General features: G+C 34.6%; 1 long non-coding RNA gene across 1 annotated transcript in view; it reads right to left on the bottom strand.

Annotated features, from left to right (window-relative positions):
• LOC102028120 overlaps positions 1-5,913 on the bottom strand; it is a 28,483-nt gene that overhangs the window by 10,680 nt on the left and 11,890 nt on the right. The window lies entirely within an intron of this gene.

The raw sequence follows: 5,913 nt of genomic DNA on the forward strand, positions 1-5,913 counted from the left end.
AGAAAGAAATCAACTGAGGAAAGAGAGGGTGAGGGAAGGCTGGAGATTTGCTGAAAGAAGTTGCGAGTCAGTGGTTTTGAACGGCAGTAGCGTAAACTGACTAGAGAAATACGGTAGAACTGCTGAGCACACCAAGCCATACAGATAGAGGACAGTGGTCAGGATCGTTGCTGTTCCCTACCAGGACTAGGCACTGAGAAGACAGCTAGATCTTGGTTTAATTAATCACTGTTGACAGGTTAGATATTAGTAGGGGAAAGACAGTAAACAGTAGGGAAAGGAGTGACTGCATTGGCAATCCCAAGGAACTCAAGCAGCTGTTAAAGTGAGGCTGATAAACTAGATGCGCTCAAGACTAGAAGAACGGCCAGACGGGAGATTTTTCACATTGAGATTTACGAGGTAAACACACACGGAAATGAAAATTTCTAGGCTATGATTTGGGAGTGTGCAGCTGAAGTGTGGTGGATGGACGACGCCTGGCAAACTCGATACCTTTACCAACTCTCCCACTGAGAAGAATTTAAAATGATGAATAAGATATAGATCTCTATTTCTAAGTGGATCAAGGAACTGGTAATAAAGCAAGGCCAAAGTAAAATCGATGATGGTCAGGGCACTGAGGTTGGCTTCTGCAGTGAGGACTTCTGAGTACAGGGGATACTGAATTTGAGATTTTACCTCCTTGAGAGGGAGTTATAAGCGGTCACAAAGTCCAGGGCAAAAGAAAGTAGTCTAAAAGACAACACTTAATGCTAAAGCTTGAATGCTAGGAATAAAACTGTTCTGACAGCAGACAACAAGGAAATCTTAAAATTTGGCCCTGAGTAAAGGGGAAGAAAAATCACACCTGGAAGTTTATAAGTACAAGCCAGCCCTTCTGTGTATTTTGCTGCCTAAGTCTCACTACCTGGGTGGTCTGGAAAAACTTGAAGAGGAGAATTCAGTATAAAGTGCCCGTCCTTCACTAGTACCCATAGGCATCTGGCTGAAACAATTGCAAATCCTCTTTAAATGAACTCTCTTCAGCACAGGCTTCAGAGAATTCGCATAGAAATATAAATCCACGGTTACAAAGCACCATGGGTATTATCCAACAGAAATAACAAACAACTGAATAGCACTCACAGAAATTTTAGTCAGGTATTGAAAACATCAGATGATGAGAAAAATAATATGCAATTTATAAGGATTCAGGAGGGAGATGCTAGGAAATCATCATTTGTGCCTGATGCTTTACATGGATGTAACAGTAGATCCTATCTATAAATTAGAATAAAGACTTTTCAACAAAATTGCACCTTAAAGGTCAGTGTTTACAAAATGAATTTCTACTGTCAGCAGAGATGGGTAGAGTGTATAATGAAAATCAAACATTACTTACAATACTATAAAAATATCAAGTGTCTAGGAATAAATGTAGCAAAATAGGTGCAAGACCTGTACACCTAAGTAATAAAAATCACTCACACAACTTAAGAGACCCGACTAAGGAAATAGAAAGAAGTGAAATTGTGAAGTTTTCATTTTCTCAAATTGATACATACACTTAATTTAATAACGTGATAATCCCAACACAATGGGTTCTATCGTTATTTTTTTTTAGGCTTTTTTGGTAGCAGGAGGGGTGGTAGATTGATCTCACGTGTATCAGGCTGGCACTGAAGATGATTTGGGAATGTATGATCTTTAAATAAATGATGCTGACACCTCTGATTATTCACACAGAAAAATGAATTTGAACCCTATCTCATGTCACATGCCAAAGGGCATCATGAAGGTTTGATACAAGAGAATGCCGCTAAAGGAAGGAAAAGGTTTTTGAAACTGGACAGAAAATCACAGGGGATAAAGGAAAATGTTACTAAAGGTTATTTACGTAAAAATTAAGAATTTCTGTTCATTGAGAGATGCTATGGGAGTGCAAAGATAAGCCATACACAGGAGTGTTTTCTACATCTGTGATACCAAGAGTTAAAATCCAAACTACATTAAAAAAAATTGTCAGCCCTAAGGAAAAGACAATATAATTTACTTTAGGTGGGAAACCAGTTTGAATGGGCACTTCACTGAAAATATAAATGGTGACTACTCATGTGAAAATACACTGGATGTTTTTTGTAATCAGTGAATGAATTAAAATCACAGTAGAGGGGCTGGGGATTTAGCTCAGCTGCACAGCGCCTGCCTGGCAAGTGCAAGGTTGCAAGTTCGATTCCTGGTACCGGAAAAAAACCAAAAAAAGAAAAAAAGATAAAATCACAGTAGCATATTTTAATCCCATCAATCTGATGATAAATATTTTAAAATATGAAATAAGTATTAGGGAAGATGTAAAAGCCACTGAATTCTTGCACATTGTTGATGGGAACGTAATTATGTCATAGCCATTTTAGAAGATAATTTGAAATTATCTGTTAGGTTGAAAATGTACATGCCCTTTGACCCAGAAGTTTCACTCTTTAATATTTAGCATAGGAAAATTCTTCTACACACGTAGTAAGAGGCAGGTGTGACGATGTTCATGCTGGTTGTATCACCACTTGTAATAGCAAAAGCTATTCATCAGCAGTGGGATGGGTTAAAAATTAACTGTATACCCGTGTAATTAAATACAGCAGTCAACATGGGTAAGTTGTAATTGTTTGCATGAACATGGATACATCTCAGAAACATATGCCTGATGTTGAACAACAAGGCACAGAAAGATGCATACGGAAATATTCTAATTATGTTGTGTATGTTTACGCACATATGTACATGCAGTAAAATTGAAATAAAATAAAGGGAATGATGAGGAAAGAGGGATGCATTAGAAAGGAACACATAAGGTTTAAATGTTCTATTTCTCACTAGCTACCACTATCCTATTAGATAAGGGATCATTGTATTGCTATTTTTATATGTATTTACTTTACATTCTTATATATTCAGTTTATTATTATGACTATTATTATTACTTTTGGTGGTAGGAATTAGCCCCAAACCTTGCACATGCTATGCACATGCTTTTACCACTGAAGTACAACCCCAGGTACTATTTTTATTTAATAAAAATAAAAATTTAAAACTCTTTGGAGTTGAGGAGGTAAAAGAGGTTTATCAAGCATTCTTTTATGCTTGGAAGCTGGAAATAGCAAAGGTCCAATCGGACTGGTTAAATAAATTGTTACACCTCTACAACTGAATAGCATATAGCAATGAAGACTGATGGGTTACAGGTGCATGTACTGATACAAGACGATGTTTTATAACAGGTGGAAAAAGAAACAGAACAATATAATATTTCCTTTGTATAGGAACATATACTGATAACATGCACTGAAGAATATGAAAAATATTTAGTAGACATACCAAAAAGTTAACAGTGTTGACATCTAAGTGTTGGTTGTTAGCATTATATATGCATATTTCTTCTTCATTTCTCCTACTTTTTCAATCACAGACATGTATTACTCTTATACCAGAAAACAAATCAGAGAAAGAATAATAAAGAATATCTAAGAAAAGTCAGGGGCCTGGGGATATAGCTCAGTGGCACTAGTACCTGCCTGGCACATGCAAGGTCCTGAGGTCAATTCCCAGTACCAAAAAAAAAAAAAAAAAAAGAAAAGAAAAGAAAAGAAAAGAAAAATCAGAAAGGATATAAACTGTAAAATACTTGGATATGAAATGAGCTTCACAAAATATGTCCAAAAAAACTATATTCTTCTTTGAGCTAGAAAAAGACTTGAAGGTAAGTGAATGTGTGTGTGTGTGTGTGTGTGTGTGTGTGTGTGACAAGGTTCTGGCAAGAAAGACTAAATATAATAAAATTAAATTCTTCCCTATTACATTTACAAGATTAAAATAATCCCCAAGAGAATCCCAATGGATTTTTAAAAATTGATAAAAATGGGTCTAAAGTTTATTTTAAAGAATAAATGAGGCTATTTATAGAAGAATTGTGAAAATTAATAAATTAGAGGTTAGATTTGCTCTAATAGATATTAAAATGCATGATAAAGCGGTAACCATTGACAACTATGATATAGTCAAATGGGAAGATCTGAAACACCTAATAGTGCTAAAACATCATTTTATACCTTTAAAAATAATGTATGATGAAGTCATTGTAATAGAGAAAGCGATGAATTATTTAAAGAATGACACTGAGAAGATGGCTTTATTTTTTAAATTTGTATTTTAAAGAGAATAGAAACTTTAAAAATATTAAAAACGATACAGAATTTCAAAACAAGATGATAGGAAATCAATAATAGTTGTTATACTGTATGTGGTTATCTTTAAAGTAGTTGTTCAGATTACTAGATATAGGCATGCAAAGTTGATCAAAAAATATTAAGCATTAACTGTTCCTTTCAGTAGAAGTTAGTAGTACAATTATCTTAGCTATTCTGTGTGTGTGTGTATATATATGTGTGTGTGTATATATATATATACATATATATATATATATATATATATATATATATATGAAAGATGCCTTAATGCTTTCTTTTTCTTCTTTCCCTCATCCCAATTGTTCCTTTCTTTGAGCAGTTCCTTTCCCTTTCATAGCTATTGTACATTTTGGGTCTTATTTACTCTTTCATGTTCTTACACTAGGGAGACAATATGATGTTTACACATGACACCAAATTTTTGACTCAATTTCTGGCATCCCAGCCTTCCACTATGTATTAGATATTTCTTTTCCTCCGTTACACCTCACACCAACAATTACTCAATTCCAGGATTAAAATCTCGATGAGATTAAAAAAAAGAAGTCGAGGGTTTTGGTCAGAAGAAAAGTCATGGTTTGTGAGGGTTTTGTCACATGCTGACTTTAAAAGGGCCTTTACTGGATAATGAAGTGTATTTTCCACTCACTGAAAATGCATTAATGGAAAAATAACATTCATGTAGGAAAAGAAAAATCCCCTCACTACTGCTTCATCATCTCCACACAGAAGGAGAGAGAGGGAAAAAAGCATGCATGACTTCTCTGGTTATAATCAAGAAAAGAAAGTGAAATTCTGTTTTAAAAAAGAAAGAAGAGGCAGGGTTTGAAATCACCAAGGATTATTTCCTGTGCAGAAGTTAACTGCATGTGCACAGTTTTCTTCCTTCTGGAGTCAGACCACGGTGAGGAATTTCAATTGTGATTCCTAACTTACAGGAAATTCTAACACCTTTTATATGTGTGAGTTCAGGTGCATGCAAACCCACCAGTGTGTTAGTAAAGTCTGTGTTCTTGCTACTACTTTTTTTTTAATTAAGCAAGAATATAAAGAGAAATTGTTCATTAATACCTCAGTTCAGTTCACAAATGCTTCTATTCATAAGCCAGTTTGGTTCTTATATAGAAGCATTTGGCAAAATTTTGCTTCCATTCACAAACTGTGCATCAGGTGAGGAATACAACCATGGCCGTCTTCCCCAGAATCGTGGAATGAATTAAGTTTGGGAACCCAGGTACCACTGTATTTATAGTACACTAGAATATAACCCGACCCCACTGTTTCCTACTTAGGTAAAACTAATGAATTCTTTTGAAAATGAAAATAGACAATTACCACCAACATTATAAGATGGATAAGATATGTAAATAACAAAAACAGATCTTCCTTTTGAAATATGATTTCTAAGATTTTCCTTACTATTCCTATTCTTAGTATTTGTTCCAGTTTCAAGATCAAATACTGCAAAAGCAAATATCCTTAAATGTGTCAAGATAATTAAAAAAATATTCTAAGCCATTGCATATTTTATTGACTGGAATGTGGATTGGCACAAAAAATTTTTAGGGTACTTTGGCCATACATATCAAGCTATCTCTTCTGTCAGATTTCAGTTCTAGCTCTGTGACATAAAAAGAACCTTAGAAGCTGTCACTTCCATCTTTACATGGTGCTCAAAAATTGAAAATCA

The sequence above is a fragment of the Chinchilla lanigera genome, unplaced genomic scaffold (genome assembly GCF_000276665.1).
Source record: "Chinchilla lanigera isolate Chin_1 unplaced genomic scaffold, ChiLan1.0 scaffold00031, whole genome shotgun sequence".
NCBI lineage: Eukaryota > Metazoa > Chordata > Mammalia > Rodentia > Chinchillidae > Chinchilla > Chinchilla lanigera.